Source organism: Rana temporaria, chromosome 2 (genome assembly GCF_905171775.1).
Source record: "Rana temporaria chromosome 2, aRanTem1.1, whole genome shotgun sequence".
NCBI lineage: Eukaryota > Metazoa > Chordata > Amphibia > Anura > Ranidae > Rana > Rana temporaria.
The window spans coordinates 150,016,853-150,037,528 of NC_053490.1; the positions used below are offsets into that span (position 1 = coordinate 150,016,853).

The following is a 20,676-nucleotide window of genomic DNA, read 5'->3' on the forward strand; positions in this document are numbered from 1 at the left end:
CGAACGCATAGATTCCAATGTTTTTTTTTTTTTTTTTAAGCACGTAATTGGAGGCAGTGGCTCTAATAGGCTTCAAAAGGCGGACGGGCAGATGAGAGAGCCCGGTGGATCAGAGAGGTGGGTGGACGGATGAGGGAAGCGGGCTGGCGTGCAGAGACGATATCCTCTCTCCACCTGCCCTCACAGCATTGGCCTCTTCAATGTCAGAGGTGCGGCGTGGAGCTGAGAGATGACATTAACACTCCTGCCCTTGCTCGGAAACGACTACTGCAAAGAGGCCTGCCCCTGTGCTAAATGAACCAGTGCTGCTACCAATGCAGTGACAATCCACAGGCCTGTTCTGTGTGGAACCTGTCCTGTTTAAACTACTATATAGTCTTGGCCACCCTGCTGCAGCTCAGTTTCAGGGTCTTGCCAATTTTCCTATAGCCTAGGCCAGTGTTTCTCAACTCCAGTCCTCAAGGCGCACCAACAGGTCATGTTTTCAGGATTTCCCTCAGATGAAACCGCTATGGTAATTACTAAGGCAGTGAAACTGATCAAATCACCTGTGCAAAATAATGGAAAGCCTGAAAACATGACCTGTTGGCGCGCCTTGAGGACTGGAGTTGAGAAACACTGGCCTAGGCCATCTTTATGTAGAGCAACAATTCTTTTTTTCAGATCCTCAGAGTTCTTTGTCATGAGGTGTCATGTTAAACTTCCATTGACCAGTATGAGAGAGTGAGAGCGATATCGCCAAGTTTAACACGCTTGCTTCCCCATTCACACCTTAGACCTTGTAACACTAGCAAGTCACATGATACCGGGGAGGGAAAATTGCTAATTGGACCCAATTCGGACATTTTCACTTAGGGCTCTTTCACACTGAGCGCCCGTACAGGTCCGTCTGTCGGGTTTTTTTTTTTTGCGGACCTGTACGGGCGCCCCGTGCTCCTCTATGGAGCCGCGGATGTCAGCGGTGACATGCCCGCTGACATCCGACCCGCTCCGATCCGCCAAAGTGTGACGGAGGAAAAACCTACACGGTCCGTGTTCATCCGATTCCCATAGGGGGGAGCAGAGAAAAGACAGGGCGGTCCTTGCACAGTGTGCGGGGACCGCCCTGTCATCCGCCAGCTCAGCGGGGATCAATGGAGCGATTCTCGCTGAGCAAGCGGAGGTACACGGGGCGGATCATTATTGATCCGCCCAGTGTGAAAGAGCCCTAAGGGGTGTACTCGCTTTTGTTGCCAGCGGTTTAGACATTAATGGCTGTGTATTGAGTTATTTTGAGGGGACAGCAAATTTACACTGTTATACAAGATGTACACTCAATACTTTACATTGTAGCAAAGTGTCATTTTTTCAGTGTTGTCACATGAAAAGATATAATGAAATATTTACAGAAATATGAGGGGTGTACTCTCCTTTGTGAGATACTGTACCTGTATGTACAAATAAAGGGCAAAGAAGCTCAGGGAGAGTTAGTTTGGGTTTAGATATTCTTAGATCTGTGCAAACTAAACTACAGCTGTGATCAAAGGATTTCTATTCGTCACTCATATTTGAACATATATTAAAATGAAACTTTATTTTTTAGGGAAGACATTTTATCATCGATTAACCTGCAGTTGAGTTGGGATCCTTTCATCCTAATGCTGTTCAAAAGACCAGAACTTGGGATCTTGACAAGCATTTAATCATTTAACAATCTTCAACTCCAGCATTAATAGTCAATACCATGAACAGGGAAGGTCTGATCCATTCTTTGTGAAATACTGGGGATAAAGAGAAGGTGCATTGAAATTCTTTTTGACAAATTTACCTTGTAGCCCCTGGGCTGTCAGCCGAGTTCCACTGCTTTAAAGTGGTAATGATAGTTTGTATGTTGAATAAAACAAGTGAATGGCATGTGTGGGTGATGCTTTGTTTACAAGTAAATGGTTCATTTTCTATGATTTATTATGGTAATTTTTGTGCCAATTTTGTTGCTGCCTATTGATTTATTTATATCTTAGCAGAGCAAATAATTTAGCAGGTACCACTTATGTCTTCCTTTTCATAGATCAGTTTTGCTGTCCCTCTTTTGTTGATTTTTTTATCACATTTCCATAATATACAACAGCTGGTGTGATCAGAGAGGACTGATTTACATCATGTGAGTTGTGCAATTTTTTTCTTCACTTAAAGTCCCACATCATGTAATTCCTTTCAGGCTTATCACCTTTGATTGAGGATAGGAAGGTAGGTGTTTTTAACCATGTGTACTCTTTCTGCTCATCACTTAGGACATCAAAAACAATGCAGTGGGTTCAAGGATGGCAGTCATTTCAAGTTTGTCATTCTCGATGAGACATGCCAGCCTGAACTAAAAGAAATGCAGGTTTATAACAACCAAACCATTAAGGGTGACCTAGAGCAAATGTGCAGCTGCAGTCCCTCCCCTCCTACATTATTCCATATATAATGCCTACGAGTGTCTATTCCTGAGCTTGAGTGTCCTACTTGTGTGAACTGGCTCTCTGCTACCTGACCATCAGCTATTTTCACTACGTATGTCAGCCTGCAAGTCTAAGGAAAGCCATAGATGTGATAAATGATGTGCTACTCTTGTGAACTGGCTTTCTGCTACCTGGCCTTTAGCTTTTTATTTTTTTAGCAATGCAGTGTGTGGGCAGGGGTATGTTTTGCACTGGGGAACTTGATGGTGTTTTTTTTTTTTTACACTATGCTGTGTTGACTTGTGTATTTTCTTTTGCTTATTGGGTGGTCTCCTTCCCCTGTGAGACAGTATTGCTCTAATACCCTACATTTCTAATGTCTAATCGAGGTCTAACTAGCTTCTGGGTTTTGTTCTCCAATATATGGGGCATCAACTCTTAAGTATAAGAGCCCTGATGTTTCAATGTGTTAAACTTTATGCCCCTCACATCCTTCTCCTTCAGAAGACGCATCTGATGTGTATCAGAGTCAAAAAGCTACAGAAAATGTTCCATGCAACATAATCTTCCTTTTCCAAGGGAGAGAGTATTTTTGTTAGCAAATTTCTGCCTTGCACTGTGGATGGGGTTCATACAGATTCTAATTACAATTACGTAATCTTAGTCCTTACTGTATGGAACCAAAGATATATTCTCATATATAGTTGCCCCATCCCTCTTATATTGTGTGTCAAACACAGGGCCGAATTCGGCCCACCAGGCCATTTCATGTGCCCCTTGCACCACTCCAGCTGCAGCACCCTCATCTTTGTCCCCACCTTGACTCGGCAGTCGCCAGCAGATTTAAGGACAGAACTCCTCCCAGATGCTGTGGTTTTTCTCCATGCAGCCCATGGTAAGGCTTGTCTCTGTCCCTCCATCTCAGCAGTCGGCAGCATGGAGAACAGAACTCTTACAAATCCTCCTCTTCTCTGTTCAACCACAGCATTCCCTCATCTCGCCCTCCCCTGGTCTCAACATTCGGCAGACTCCAGCCCCCCTCTGGTCCTCCTCCAGACCCTGCACTTTCTGCCTCTCAACTCTGCCCCTAGCTTCATTCTGACAGCTGAATCAGGTAAGGGGGGTGCACTGTGATGTAAGGAAGGGTGGGGGCTCTTGACATCCGATATAAGGTGGGGGGAGGGGTGCTTTGGACATCTTCTTATAATTTTTATGAGAATAACACAAGTTTATACCAAGAACGGTCGCACACCTCTGGTATCAAAGAGTAGATACATTTATATAGTCTTACCAATACAACCGGCCCTTTGAGGGCAGCTATAATGCTGATGTGGCTCGTGATGAAATTTAGTTTGACATCCCTGTTTTATCTAGTGTTTTGGGGAAAATTACTCCCTACTACCATGCTAAATTATGGATGACTTAAATGCTTTTTTGTCTCCAGAACTTCACAAACCTAAAGCCATAAAAGATAGTCTTTCAGCCTGGGCATTGGCAGCTAACCTGACTGAGACGTGGAGGAACCCTGCTCGAAGAATGTATTCTTGTTTTTCCACCATAAACAAAAAATATATATAATATAATTTTGCATAGCTTTGCATTTTGTTCTTTTTTTATGAGCAGACCTTCAGGTAGTTCAGTACCTTCCAAGTGACCTCTCTGATCACTCCCCTTTGTCGATATGTACCATCTATAGATGCAACAGACGGCTTTCGAAAGTTGGGTGCTTTGTGGGTTTCCTACCCTCTCTAGCTGCTGAACACATTCCTGGTAGTATAGATATTTATTGGGTTATTAATGAAGAGTATACAGTTCCAGACCTAAGTTGGGATGCCTTTAAGTCCCACATTAGGGGGCAGAACATCTCCCTGCAATCTTCCATTAGATCTGACCAATGCTCCCGCTCATAGTTTTCAGCATACCAGACAGGCCTAAGTGTTGGAGTCGGTTCACACTAGGGCGACACGACTTCCAGCGCGACTTTCAGAGGCGACTCCGACACCACTTGAGCATGAACCACAGGGCGATCTGGGGCGATTTACAACACGACTTGAAGTCGTCTCCAGGACAGGAGACTTTCCAGTGGCCAATCAAACAACAATCCGCTCTGGGAGAGGGAGGGGGGCAGGAGAGGTTTGCCTGAGAAATGTATGTTATCTTCCTGGAAAGTCGCTTCAGTTAAGACAGTGATCAGACTTGGAGGCGACTTCCATTGAAATCAATGGGTACAAATCGCCTATAAGTCGGATTGAAGTAGTACAGGAACCTTTTCTGAAGTCGGATCGCCTTGAGTCGTGTGTATTAACACCGCTCCCATTCACTTCCATTGTTTTTCTCTACAGCGCGACTTGGGACGACTTGAGGCGACATGAAGTCTGATCGCAAGTCGCCCCAGTGTGAACCGGCTCTTATGCTTCCTCTACTACTTCTGAAGAATTTTAAATACTTAGTCAACTAGATGCATGTGTTTCTACTTGCATGTCTCTGAGGCCAGTAGGACTGACCTGTATAAATGTAAACAGGAGTTGTTTTTTTGAGACATCATGGCAGGTCCCTAACTGTTGTATGTGAAATCCTGAAGGTTACACTACTATATCCCACATTCAAAGTGCAATAGTAGTGGGAATCTCCCAACTAAAAGGTCTTAATTTTGTGAAAAAAAATTGGCAAAAATGATAATCGGTAAAAAATACAGTACATGAATCCAGAAAGCTGCATGTATTAACAGTGAGCCCCAGCTTAACAAAAAGAAAAGGAAGAAAAAAAAAAAAACCTTGTGATCCACCACCAGTCAGTAAATGCTCTCACCTTAAACTCTCAGACCTATTCACAGGTCCCAGTGTGCTTTGCCCTTCCAGGGGTCTTATCCTGTGGCTGTCTGCTCCTCAGATCCTCCAACTCTCATCCACAGGTAGCCATGCACATATGGGATCCCTGCTCCTCAACATATGGATTATGACTCAAAAACTGTTTTATAAATACACCATCCTAGTGTCTTTCTGTTTTATTAAAAATACCTTATAACACTAACATTTTATTGTTTTTTTTTTTTTTTTGAAAAGCCTATGGCGTGTGAACACACCCAAAAAACTCCACCCGGTGCAGAAAAAATGTGCACACACATAAAGAGTGTTCACAAAAACGTGCAGACGGGTGCAACGTCAAGTGGTCCTCCTGTGAAGAGGGACCCAAACCCTGATCCCCCGGGGCGTTAGGCTCCAGACGGGGACTGAGGTACTGTGGTCCGAGCAACCGAAGCCGACACGGACCCAACTTCCTCGGAGGGACTGCCGAAACAGAACCCTCCCAGTACTAGGTGGGGCTCCCCCGAAGGGAGACCCCATGAGAGCAGGCGAACTAAGCCAGAAGGCCATGTCCACCCACTCCCAAGACGTTCAGGGCTGGCCCGAGGACCCGCACCCTACTAATCACACAGTGACAAAACGTGCACAACAAAAAAAGACAAAAAAGTGACAAACACAGGCTTAAATAAAATAAAGTGGGGGAAGGGATAGTGGAGAGGAGAGTGAAAGAAGTGGACATTGTGGTGAAACAATGACCAGGCCCTCCGGCCAGGAATAAAAAAATTCCTCCGGTCCTAGCCAAAAGGCCCGGCCCAGGAGGCAGGTGCTAAAAAAAGCGTGTATCTGGTGCAGTGACCGTGGTATCTTAAATCAAAGTGTCCCTCACACACAGTGATTTTCAGATACCCCTGGACTGCCACTCCAGGGGCACATGCACCATAGGCTTTTCGTTCCATATCCGACCCCCCGACCGGCCAGTGCAGCCCTCCACCCCTGCCAGCCAACCCAGCGGATTTGCATGGTTCTGCCCCGTCCTACCACAGGGCATTACCAGCTCCTCCTACCGGATCGCTGACAGAGATAGCACTTACACCAGCCAGCCAGAAGGCCAGACTAGAACTCGGCAAAAAGACCAAGACCAAGCGCAGCACCCATCCTCACCAGGAGCACCCTTCCAGATGGCTCAGACTCAACCATGGGCCGGCTCCCAGTATTCTGTCGGGCAGCACAGCGTAGTCCCTGCTGAAACCATCCTTCCAGGTGCAATGACGTCATTGGATTGCATCCACCCTCCCCATGTAGGAGGTGCTTCAGCGCTCCGCTGACAACTGATGAGGACAGATACCACACCCAGTCCCAGCCAAAAGGCCGAGAAGCGGCAGGAAAGACAACCACGGCCTAGAGTGTGCAATAGCCGTGCCTCGCCCTGGGAGAACCACCTTCATGATCATGGTGTCTCCCCTGCCAGGTAAGTATGGTAACATTTTATTGTGCTCTAGAATCTGTGCATATAGATATACAGCTTGCCAGGGTACAATCGCATTGCCCCGGGGCAGCCATGCGTAAGAGACAGCAAGCTTGGTGAGAGGCAGCTGCAGGAGGAGTGATCTCATCTCTATTGGTTGGAATCTGGTTACACCCGTTGAGAGTGGGCAATTGTATTTCAACAATGCCCACAATATTTGAATCAGACCCCAAATTTCTTTAAAAGCTCTTTGCGTTCTTGCAATTCTTTCTGAAGCAAATATATTTCCTAAGCGGGTGTGGTTTGTTATGCATGGGGCCCTGGTGATTTGTGCTGGTTAGTCTTTTTAGGGCCTGGAGTAGGGCAAAGGTAGATTGTCAGTCCTTTTTACAGACATTGAACTAGAGGTAGACCGATATGGGTTTTTCTCTGGCCGATGCCGATATTTCTAAATTGGGGCGGCCGATGGCTGATATATGATGCTGATTTTTTGTATGCGATATTTTAGGCTGATTTAAAAAAAAAAAAAACTCACCCACTCCACTCCCTCCTGCTTACTCTTGTCACTCTAGCACACTCTTGATGTCCTCAGTACAGGTGGCACTGGTTTTGAACTGGCAGGGGGCACTGGTTTGGAACTGACAGATGGCACTGGCAGGTGGCACTGATTGGCACTGGTTGGCATTGGCAGGTGGCACTGGTTTGGAACTGACAGATGGCACTAGTTTGGGACAGGTGGCACTGATTGGCAGTGGTACTGGCAATTGGAACTGGTTGGCACTGGCAGGTGGCACTGATTGGCGGTAGCACTGTTAGGCACTGGCGGATGACAATGGCTGGCAGTGGCGGGTGACACTGGCTGGCACTGATTAGTGGTGGCACTGGCAAGTTTCACACTAAGCCGAGTGTAACTGTGTGAAACTAACAAAGGAGAGAAAGGAGCTATCAGCTCGATGTCGGGGGTGGGCGGGACCCAGCAGCTAAATTACACCAGCCAATGATTGGGCTGCTTTAGAAAGGTAGTGGGGCCACATAAACGTAGCAGCCCGCCCAGATACCATCCCATTGGCTGGTGTAATATAGCTGTGGGGTCCCGCCCACCCCCGACATCAAGCTGACCGCTCCTCTATCTCTCCTCTCTTTTACTTGTCAGTTTCACACTCAGTGCGGCGCTTGATGGTGCCAGAGCCTCTCAGTGTGGAGAAGGGAGGAGGAACGGCAGTCAGTGTAAAATATCGGCCTAATTTTGATAATAATCGGCCGATGCCGATTTTATCAAAAATGGCCAAATATCGGCAGATATATTGGCCTACCTCTACACTGAACCTCTGCAGCCTCTATGTGAAATGCATGAGCTGGCAGGCCTTGGAGAATGTGGCTTGAAAGGGTTGGTCTCCCAAAGGAGAAACTTGGATCATTTTTAAATCTCTGCAATTCTCCTTATGAACTTGCATAAGTAAGATAGGGGAGGAAAATTAACTTTACCTTGATCCAAATGATGCCCATTTTTCCTGTATGCCATAAGATAATATATTAGATTGTAAGTTCTTCTGAAAAGGGGGCTCCTAATACTCTTGTATTTTATTATAACTGTATTGTCTCCCTTTTTATATTGTAAAGCGCTGCGTAAACTGTTAGCGCTATATAAATCCTGTATTATGCCCCATACAGACGGTCGTTTTTTGTGATGAAAAAAAAATGACGTTTGAAGTGATGAAAAAAAACGACATTTTTGAAACTTCATTTTCAAAAACGATGTAGCATACACACCATCATTTTGAAAAATGATGAACAAAGTGACGGCACTCTAAAGGGGAAGTTCTATTCGCCTTGAGGCTGCTTTTAGCTGGTTACTTGTTAGTAAAAGATGATTCGTGCTTTTTTGTCTGTTAAAGCGTGATGAATGTGCTTACTCCATTATGAATGGTAGTTTTACCTCCCGTCTCAAAACTTGCTTCTGGGCATGTGCGGGTTCAAAAACGTCGTTTTGCCCACACACTATCATTTTCATTGACACAAAAAATGACATTTTGAAAAACGACACAAAAAATTCGAGCATGTTCGAATTTTTTTTTGGTCGTTTTTCTGAAGACATAAAACGACATTTTCCCCACACACTATCATTTTAAATGACGTTTTCAAAAACGTCATTTTTTTTCATCACAAAAAACGACCGTCTGTATGGGGCATAATAATAATGTGGTATCTAGGTAACTGAGGTCAAATTGGTGGGTATCCGTGTTGGCAAGTTGAAGCTCCAAGAGAAGGCCACTGAGCTTTCAATATTTTAGATTGTCTCAGCTATATATACAGTGGGTATTGAAAAAGCTGTATTTACGAAGTGCAACTTATAACATCCAAGTAAAAGATATGACACCAACATGTCAGGAAAAATGAATCAATAATTTATTTTGTATCCATCTCCTGACTTATGCCTGTCCACAACTTTATCCAGGAGATCTCCGGGATAAAGTTGTGGAAAGGCACAAGTCAGGAGATGGATACAAAATTATTTCATAGGGTTTATCTATGCCTAGAAGCACAGGGAGGTCTATTGTTAAGTGGTAGGTATTTGGTACAACACAGATCCTCCCTTGATCAGGACGTTTCTCCAAACTGGATGAAAGGGCCAGGAGGAAACTGGCCAGAGAGGCTATCAAGAGGCCTACAGCAATTCCGAAGCAGTTGCAGGAATTTATGGTAGAGTGGTCATTGTGTGCATGTGACCACAATATCACAAATTCTCCAAAAATGTGGTTTGTATGAGAGGGCTGCAGGAAACAAGCCACTCCTCCAAAAGGGCCACAAGCAGTCATGACCGATCTTTGCCAAAAGGCACCTTTTAAAAATTCTGAGCTCGCAAGACACAAAAGGTGTTATGGTCAGATGACACAAAAATTTGAATTATTTGGCCTTAACGCCAAACAGTATGTCCAGCATAAATACAATACAGCTCACCATCCAAATAACACCATTCCTACAGTAAGGCATGGTGGTCGTAACATCCTGTTATGGGAAAGTGTCTCTGCAGCAGGGACTGGAGCACTTGTCAGGATAGAGAAAAAATGGATGGGGCAAAATACCATCAAATTCTTGAGGAAAATCTACTGCCAGAAAGTAGTCAATGGGAGGAAGGTTTAACTTCCAACTTGACAATGACCCAAAGCACACAGCATTTTTGGGTAGGGAGACATTCTCACCTCTGCCTTTGTCTTAGTTTTGTCGCAATAAAACTAGATTAAGCTCATCAAATCCCTTTAATTCGTCCTATGACTCTTTAGTGTTTTATAGAAATTAATTGTTTGAAAGTGCCTTCTAGTTGCATGAAAAGGTTGCGAAAGGATTACATGCAATCCATCGTTTTAGACAATAAGTGAATAAGGTTAACCAACATTTATTTTTTTATTTTTATTGGCCTAATAATTCTGCTAAAGTTGGCTTAACCAATTATTTTCCTTGTCTGCCTAGTACCTTATCTGGAAAGAATTCTGGTGTGTTTTTCTGCCTCTACAGAAAATGTTATGTTTTGCCAAGACATTGTTATTGTCCTGACGAGATGAAGTGAATGTAAAAAACAATGTCTTTTAATAATGCACATGATATGCTTACTTGTTCTCTGCAATGGTTTTGCATAGAGAAACTTGTTGAAGGGCTTCACTCTGCTTGGTCTACCACCATAAGAAGCTGCTTCCTATTGTGGCTTGCCTACGATCTCAATCCTGAGCTGCTTTGCCTGTGTCCATAGGCATCTCGCCCTGCTCTCTTGTCTCTCAATTTTGTTGACCACAGCAGGAGCCAGTCCCGCTGCTTATTAATCTGTTCTGTGAGGAGCATGTTTTCAACTCAAAATGATCATTCATATTCATTCACACTACTGCCGCTGCGATTTAATCCGATTTTATCAGTGTGACTGTGTAGCGCGGCCTCTTGTGTTTTGGATTTTACTCTATGGTGCCAAAAACGCACTGAAATCATATCAATGTAGCATAGGACCCCTTTCCAAAATTGTGGCGTACTGCATTGATGTGAATAGGCACCATTGAAAACAATGTGATTTCCATTGTGATGCGATTCTGTGTGACTCAAGTCGCACCTGAAATCACACTGTGAACCAGACCTGCAAGATTCTGGCCTCAGTTTTCCTTAAAAAGCAATATACTGTAAACAATCAAGCTATATAAACACTTTATACCTCTAATTTGTAATGTATTTTGATTAAAAAAATAGGCGCCATGTAAAAACCAAAATGTAAAATATGAAAAGTGTGACAGTTAACTCAAAAAAACTGTTTAATACAATTTGCGACTTTTATTACATTTAGCCTTGTGCAGGGAAGCTGGCGCGGCTGCACTCGGTACACAGGCATTGCCACATCCTTCTCTGGCTTGATTTCTTCCCTCTTTCTCACTCACCATGTGGTCTCACCTCGGCATACTAGTTGAAAACAGAAAGGACTAGATTGACTATGCTGCAGCTACATGGAACCTTGGCAAATGTAGTTTGAAAGGAGAGCTTCTCTGTCAAAGTGAATTGGGTTGTGAACTACAGGAGCCAAGGACACCGTGTAATACAGTAATTGGGCAAGTTTTCTCTTTGGGCTTTTGATCGTGATATATTATCAGTTGTGATGAGAAGCCTCTGTCAGAGGCAGAGGCTTCTTACCCACATGATCAGCTGTGACCAATAACAGCTGATCATTGCGTGAACCAGGAAGTGCCAGTAAACTGCATTCCTTTGTTCAAACGGACAGGGAGAGACGATTGGTGGCTCTCCCTGTCAGAAGGGGAGTCTGTGCTGATAATCCACACATTGATTATCAGCACAGCCCCATCAGATGTGCCAAAAAGGTACCCAGACAGTGCCCCCTCAGGATCGCCTATCAGTGCCTAACACAGTGCCAGTCAGTGCCCATCACATTGCCAATCAGTGCCCTACAGTTACACCTGTCAAAACCTCATCAGTACCTTACCAGTGCTGCCCATTAGTGCCACCAGTGCCCATCACAGCCGCCCATCAGTGCCGCCTATCAGTGCCCATCAATTATACCCATCAGTGCCACCTTAGCAGTGCCAACTCATCCAGTGCCCATCAGTGCTGCCTTATCTGTGCCCGTCTGTGAAGGAGAAAACAAAATGATATAACCAAAACGAAATAAAAAACGTTTTTTTTCAAAAATGTCGGTCTTTTTCGTTTGTTTAGCAAAAAATAAAAACCCCAGTGGTAATCAAGTACCACCAAAAGCTCTATTTGTGGGAAGAAAATTATAAAAATGTAGTTTGGGTACAGTGTTGCATGACCACGCAATTGTCATTCAAAGTGCGACCGCGCTGAAAGCTGAAAATTGTCGCAGGCAGGAAGGGACAAAGGTGCCTGGTATTGAAGTGGTTAATGAGTGGCTATTTCCTGACATTCAACTTATGATGAGATACAGTGTAATGTAGGAGTTAAATGGGATATAGCAGATCTAAAGATTCATTTCTAGGGCAAGTCTTTTTGCTAGTTAATGAACTTTACCCTTTCTGTAATGTAAGCCATTTTGATTTGCTACAGTAATGAAGATTTACAGTGAAAAAATTGTTTCTTGTTGAAACTAGTAGAGGTTTGGAATTGCAATTTCTAGACAAATTGCAGACCGAGTGAAGGTGATGTCTTTATTTACGCAGGAATTCCCATGTGAATGTGTGGCACATACACACCGTTTCTGTAATGATATTCAAGCTGCACTGAAATGCTGGAACTGCTAAAGATTACCTGCAGCCGAGTGGATGGGGATATGTTTGCTTTTATAAGGGAAAAATTCAGTTCACACTGGTTCTTTCTGGGTGCTGGTGTCAGTACTGCTGTTCACAATAGTCTGCTTGTTCCAGGGCCTGTAGGGCTCACTGGGGCATAGTGGTCATAAGCAGCAATACGCCTTTCACAATTCTTTGCATGTACAGGAAACTAGTTATACTAAATGTTTGTAAGAAGGAGCGACTGTGCACACCTTATTTATTTCTGCACAACTTTTGTGTTTTTTAATATCCTTTTAACAAGAGCTGATTTTATTGGAATCCTAAACTGACAATTTATCAAATGTACATAATAAAATGAGAAAAGGTGATGCAGTCTTGGTTATCACGTACACTCAAGTTCATTTTTGCTTCTCAACATACCAGATTTGCTCAGTGCTGACAACAGAAAACCTGTGAGCCCTGTGACTAGTTAAACTCGGATACAGAGTAAAGCATTGTAATGTATGCATACTACCTTACCCACTCTCATGATTGCAGCATGGAATCCTTACATCAGGATGCTGTTTGTTATAATGCTGCTCTCGCCCTTAGGGATGTTCACATTGGACACGTAATTTATTTCTTTGCATTTCAAAGAGAAAATATGTTTTCAACAGGGCTCGTTCAATCTTCTGCGTTAGAGTGCATTGGGAAAAGGTCCTGCAAGTCTACGTTTTTGTTGACTTGCTTTTTGACATTATAAAATGTAAAGTGTCAAACATGCATGTCAGTGAAAGTGCTTTGCTGTGAAAATAGTCTTAAAGTGATTTGTAAAGGCTTGTTTTTTTGTAAATAATAAACATGTTATATTTACCTGCTCTGTGCAGTGGATTTTGCATAGAGCAGCCAAGATCCTCCTCTTCTCGGGTCCCTTTTCGCTGCTCCTGGCCCCTTCAGGGCACCTCCCTTGCTATGGGGGCAGCAAAGCTGCAGCTCTGTGTGTCCAATCAGACACGGAGCTGCCAGTCTACCATGCTCCATCTCTCCCCTGATTGGGTAACTGGCTTTGGCAGCCGCGGGAGCCAAGGAGGGGTTACAGGACACTGTGCCTGTATTCCATAGTCTGTTCAGCCTGAAGTAAGCTGTTTTTGAGCAGGGCGCATGTTTTAGAGGCAGGCTTTGACTGGGAAGGGGTGTGTGCTAGAGATAGACTGATTGGTCAGGGGTGGGTCCGCAGTGTGTCCTGTATCTTTGAATGGCCAAAAAATGAAAGCAGACCACACTAACACAGATCAGCTTCTGTACTTTGTGTGGTCAGTTTAGAACAATGAAGAAAATGTGACTGACAGGATCAACGGGTACTTTGGATGGAAAAAGTACATGAAAATGATAGAGACTACGATTTATAAAACACACACATGTGAACACGCACTTAAAAAAATAAAAAAAATAAAAACATTTTAGGGTAACATACACTTTTTATAGGTGATATTTAATCTGCTTGTATTTTGCCTTCCTGGTTCCTACCTACCCCATCAACATGCTAATGAAATTATTAAATCCTCTTTTCATTACACCCATTAACTACTTGCCGACCGCCCACCGTCGTTATACGTCCTCACTTTAGAGATGAATATCTCGGTAACGGCAGCAGCTGCTGTATTCATCTCTTCTGTGGGCGGCCGTGTTAACGATAATGGCGGTCTCCGCGGCGGATTCGCCGCAAGAACGCCGTTATCGGTGGCGGGAGAGGGCCCCCGCCGCTCTCCCGCGCCCTCCGCCGCTTACCGTAGCCGTCGGTAGCGGCGGAGGAGATCGCGACCATCCGGCTGGTGAGCGGGGACGAGACTGAAGGAAAAATTTCCTTCGCCCGTCCCCATAGCTCCGCTGGGCGGAAGTGACGTCAAAACGTCAGTCCCGCCCAGCGTCTTAAAGAAACATTTTTTTTTTTTGTCATTTGAAAAAATTACATTTCCAAATTTTTTTTTTTTTTTTGCATTTAAGCCCAAATATGAGATCTGAGGTCTTTTTGACCCCAGATCTCATATTTAAGAGGACCTGTCATGCTTTTTTCTATTACAAGGGATGTTTACATTCCTTGTAATAGGAATAAAAGTGATAATTTTTTTTTTTCAGTGTTAAAAATTCTAAAATAAATAAAAATAAATGCGAAAAGCAAAAAAAAATTTTTTTAAAGCGCCCCGTCGAGCTCGCGCGTAGAAGCGAACGTATACGCGAGTAGCACCGACATATGAAAACGGTATTCAAACCACACAAGTGAGGTATCGCCGCGATCGTTAGAGCGAGAGCATTCATTTTAGCCTTAGGCCTACTCTGTAACTCAAAAAATGCAACCTGTAGAATTTTTTAAACGTCGCCTATCAAGATTTTTAAAAGTAAAAGTTTGACGCCATGCCACGAGCGGGCGCAATTTTTAAGCGTGACATGTTGGGTATCATTTTACTCGGCGTAACATTATCTTTCACAATATATAAAAAAATTGGGCCAAATTTATTGTTGTCTTATTTTTTCATTTAAAAAAGTGATTTTTTTTCAAAAAAAGTGCGCTTGTAAGACCGCTGCGCAAATACGGTGTGACAAAAAGTATTGCAATGACTTCCATTTTATTCTCTAGGGTGTTGGAAAAAAAAATATATAATGTTTGGGGGTTTTAAGTAATTTTCTAGCAAAAAAAAATGGTTTTGTCTCGTAAACACCGACTCTGAAAAACAGGCCCGGGGCTAAAGTGGTTAATGTCTAAAACAAGGTATGGAGGTCTGTTATTTATGCACTGCAGCCAGTTCATGACTGGTGGGAGGTGCTGGCAGGATGCTGAACATACCTTCCTGAAAACAGGAAGCTGTGGTAATGTCCACATGTGATACTGTGTTTATATGACTGAAATCCAATGAATAAAAGAGGTGGGCAATGGCACAATAAGGGTTAGGGAGAAAATAACTAGAGGATGCTAAACTGTCCTTCCAGCCAGGAGATGAGGCAGCCTCCATAGCAGTTAAATCAGAGTAAGCTGTTTTAGCGAAGGAGATGACCCTGTACAACTGTGCACGAGATAGGCAAGGCTGTGTCTCTCAATGAATGAGAAACAAAAAGTAGCATTGGAAACTTCCTGAGAAGGGTTCGGTGATCTGCCCATGTAAAAATCTATGGGTACAATTTACAGACTTAGGCCTTGTACACCACAGGCTTTGGATTGCGCAAGAACAATTGCATAGAGCGAGCTTTTTTAAAAGCACTCTGCAAGTTTTAGACAGCTTTCTATAAAGCACCATTTCACTCATTTTAGAGATGTTTAACACATTAAAGGGTTTGTAAAGGAATTTTTTTTTTCTTATCTTAATAGCTTCCTTTACCTTAATGCAGTGCTGTTTTCATGTCCTCATTGTTCGTTTTTGCTCTCAAGTTGCTGTAATTCTTCTCTGATCTCCACACTTCCTGGTTGTCTGTTTCCTGATAACCACAGTGCTGGGAGCTTTCTCTCTGTGGTCACTAATCAAGGAGGTGTGATTACTGTGTGTCTAGTTTCTAGTTTCGTTTTCCAAACCATCACTGCTCTATGGCTCTGTATGCTCTGTATAGCACAGAGGCAGGAAATAACATGCAAAAACGAAACTAGATGCAAATACGAAACAAGAGACTGCAGGTACATTATATGATTGATTTTTATCTATTTGTAATCGTTTTTAAAAGGAATCGGTTAACTATTATGTCTCTATACCCTGTAAACGGTCATTTCAGCAAACAATGCTATATGTTTTTCTTTACAACTCCTTTAACAAAAACACCACAATAAGCAGACTTCAGAAAGCTTCAACAATGCTGGAAACCTTATTAAAGCTTACTAGCGGCTTGTTTAACCACCTCCTGCCCAGGCCAAATGCGGTACTGCACACCAAATCCGTCTCGTTTTGCGAGACAACACTCGCAAACTGAGTTAGGATTTTTAAAAAAACAGTGCTTGTATTGCGAAACGCTCGTTAACCGCGTTACTCGCAATCTGAGGTTCCACTGTATACCCCCCCCCCCCTCCTCTTCATGTAGCTTAATGTCTTCCAGTTAAAATACCCTGCATATCTTACTATTAAGATCTGTGTATGTACACAGTATTTCACAAAAGCGAGTACATCCTCACTATTTTGTAAATATTTTATTATCTCTTTTCATGTGACAACACTGAGGAAATTACACTTTGCTACAATGTAAAGTAGTGAGTGTACATTTGCCGTCCCCTCAAAATAAGGCAACACAGCCATTAATGTCTAAACAGCTGGCAAGAAAAGTGAGCTTTGGCACAGTAAAGGCTTCCTTCTGGCAGCTCAACCATGCAGCTCTTTTTTGTTCAAGTATTGTTGAATTGTGCGCCTTTAAAAACAACCACACCACCTTTTTGAGAGCAGCCTGTATTTTTGCTGAGGTTACCTGTGGGTTTTTCTTTGTATCCTGAGCAATTCTTCCGCCAGTTGTGGCTGCAATCTTGGTCTACCTGACCTTGGCTTGGTATCAAGAGTCCCTTAATAAGGGATTAAACAGTACTGATTGGCATATTAAGGCTTATATACTTTTCCATCTTTGTAAAGTTCTTTCTTTGTTACGCAGGTCTTTTGACTGTGTTCTTTTCTACCTCCTCATGGCTCCATGTCTAGTCTACTTGGGGAATCCAAATGAGAGCTAACAAACTCATTGACTATTTATATTCAGACACAATTGTGATTCAAAAAGCCACAAATGTGGGAAATTAACCTTTAATGGTAATTTTAACCTGTGTGTGTGTGACACCTTCTGTGTCTGTACCAAGGCTAAACATCCCAGGGTATGTAAACTTTTGATCAGGGCCATTTGGGGGATTTCTGTTATGATCCAAAAATCTATGTGATAATAAATGGCTTCATGTGATCACTATCCTTAAATAAGACCGTTTTTTTGCATGATCAGTCATATGTTCAATTTTAATGCTACAATTTCTGCCAGGGTATGCTTTTTAACACAACTGTATATATGGACCTAACTATACACTGGCATATACAAATGGCTCTAATACAATTGGTGTTGAAATCAAAGTAAGCTTTGTACAGATTGTGTGTGTGTGTGTGTGTATATGTATGTATGTGGGTATGTAATGTATATATAATCTGTGTTTCAGCTTACTATTTCAGCTAAGCACCAGGAAACGTGTGAAATGTGCTAGCTGTGCTATATCTGTTAACCCCATCTTGCTGTATGGATTAATAAAGGTGATTTTACAGGAGTGCGGCCATCCGGCCTTTCTTTCACTATACAGTACATATTTAAAAAGACTTGAGGCTGTAATTGGTGCCAAAGGTGCTCAAACAAAGTATTGGGCAAGGCATGTGTATAGTTGTATATATGGGATTTTTTTTCCTTTTTTTATTTTTAATACATTTGCAAAGATTTCAAACACTTTTTATCACATTGTCATTATAATAATAATCTGAAAGAGCCAATATGTGTCTCAGACTCCCCACACCGTACAAGGATACTGTCGACTGGTCCATAAAGACATGGATAAGCGAGTTTGCGGTGCGGGGCCTTGACTGGCCTACACAGAGTCCTAGCCTCAACCTGATAGAGCACCTTTGGAATGAGGAGACTGGGAGCCAGGCCTACTTGTCCAACATCAGTGCCTGACCTCACAAATGCGCTTCTGGAAGAATGGTCAAGCATTCCCATAAACCTTGTGGACAACCTTCCCGGAAGAGTTTAAGCTGTTACAGCTGCAAGGGGTGGGTCAACTCAATATTGAACCCTATGGATGAAGACTGGGGTGCCATTAAAGTTCACGGTCATGTAAAGACAGGTGTCCCAATACTTTTGGTAATATAGCATATATCGGTCTTTCTTTCTCTTACTGTTTCACAGTATAAATTTAACCCCTTTAGTAGAGACCAATTCTTGTTTTTTAACCCAATCGTGATGGGTGATACAAAATACATGCCGCTACTACTACTACTACTACTACTTACAGTACAGACCAAAAGTTTGGACACACCTTATTCAAAGAGTTTTCTTTATTTCCATGACTATGAAAATTGTAGATTCACACTGAAGGCTTCAAAACTATGAATTAACACGTGTAATTATACATAACAAAAAAGTGTGAAACAACTGAAAATATATTTCATATTCTAGGTTCTTAAAAGTAGCCACCTTTTGCATTGATTACTGCTTGGCACACTCTTGGCATTCTCTTGATGAGCTTCAAGAGGTAGTCACCTGGCGCAGCACCCCATCACTCTCCTTCTTGGTCAAATAGCCCTTACACAGCCTGGAGGTGTGTTTGGGGTCATTGTCCTGTTGAAAAATAAATGATGGTCCAACTAAACACAAACCGGATGGAATAGCATGCCGCTTCAAGATGCTGTGGTAGCCATGCTGGTTCAGTATGCCTTCAATTTTGAATAAATCCCCAACAGTGTCACCAGCAAAGCACCCCCACACCATCACACCTCCTCCTCCATGCTTCACGGTGGGTACCAGGCATGTAGAGTCCATCCGTTCACCTTTTCTGTGTCGCACAAAGACACGGGGGTTGGAACCAAAGATCTCAAGTTTGGACTCATCAGACCAAAGCACAGATTTCCACTGGTCTAATGTCCATTGCTTGTGTTCTTTAGCCCAAACAAGTCTCTTCTGCTTGTTGCCTTTCTTTAGCAGTGGTTTCCTAGCAGATATTCTACCATGAAGGCCTGATTCACACAGCCTCCTCTTAACAGTTCTAGAGATGTGTCTGCTGCAAAAGGTGGCTACTTTGAAGAACCTAGAATATGAAATATATTTTCAGTTGTTTCACACTTTTTTGTTATGTATAATTCCACATGTGTTAATTCATAGTTTTGATGCCTTCAGTGTGAATCTACAATTTTCATAGTCATGAAAATAAAGAAAACTCTTTGAATGAGAAGGTGTGCCCAAACTTTTGGTCTGTACTGTATGTCTTAGTGAAAGCAGGTGCAGGTAGCTTATATCAAGCTACCTGCGTATAACAAGCAAGTATGTCATACATAATATATTACATTCCTGTCTGCAATTCTGCAAAACGGCATTGGGTAATTTTACTTTTTTTTTATTTATTTTTTTATAAAAATCTCAATCTGATATTTGCCAGATTTAACCTCTATAAGTGTGTTTGTGTGTATGGATGTATATAGCTGGATATTTATATTTACCATTGCATATAAATATTCAAGAATATTTATTTTAACTTTACATATTTAAATTGCACACCATACATTTTTATCTGATTTAATAAAACAACAATCGGCCAACTAATTGATTATAAAAATAATTACAAAAAAAGGAGTTGCGCTAAATGATTGAAAATTGCATATATAAAAAATACCCAGTGAGTGGTTATGTGCAAATCTAAAAAACATGAACCAAAATAATCATAACAGATAAAGTCTATAGATGTGGTCCACACAATAATTGGTGAAAAAGAGGGAAAATGTACTCAAACAAAATGCTGAATGAGTATAAAAACACAGTCCCAAATATGATAGTAGAGAAAAGTCCCAAAGTGTTGAATATATCCACAGCGTCGTGATAACAGACAGACAGGAGACCTCCACCAACGGGTAACACTGACTCTTACCACAGAGCAAATAAAAAACAGCAATAACGATATCCACTCTCCACTGGGAAAACAGACTCGCTCATCCATCCACTTATGGTTCTCTCAATGGGCAGCCCAAATAGTTACTCCTATTTATGTCACAGTAACAGAATTAATAGCTGCTCCCCAACTTGTGTTCTCTTTAACCGGTTAAGACCTGGACCATTATGCAGGTTAAGGACCTTGCCCCTTTTTTCGGCACTGCGTCGATTTAACTGACAATTGCACGATCGTGCGACGTGGCTCCCAAACAATACGTGACTCACATGACCGGGTGTTTTGGAGAAAGGCAAGGGAGAAAATTTAAGGAAACAGGGGGAAAATGAGAAGTAAGAAGAATAAGAACACAAATAAGTATAAAGTAAAAAGAATATGTACAGGAGTAGTAATAGTCCCCGGTTAGGATGCAACTTTAAGCACCAGACCCACATATAAGAAGTGTAAGTATAATTGTATGATACCAAGGCATCAATAAGGATTCATCAAAATTGGGATGCCAGGTTTTCTTGAATTTACAGATTTTGCTATGAGTGATGGCTTCTATTTTGGCATGGATCATAGCTTGGTTAACTCTGTGTTTTGGTTTCAGCCAATATTAGCGTCAGTGATTTCCGAGCTTTGG

The 20,676-nt window shown here is 42.5% G+C and overlaps 1 protein-coding gene and 1 pseudogene across 1 annotated transcript in view; one reads left to right on the forward strand and one right to left on the reverse strand.

Annotated features, from left to right (window-relative positions):
• SUGT1 (SGT1 homolog, MIS12 kinetochore complex assembly cochaperone) overlaps positions 1 to 20,676 on the forward strand; it is a 152,799-nt gene that overhangs the window by 120,107 nt on the left and 12,016 nt on the right. The gene's annotated exons all lie outside the window — the stretch shown is intronic.
• Positions 6,554 to 6,703, reverse strand: LOC120929857 (annotated as a pseudogene).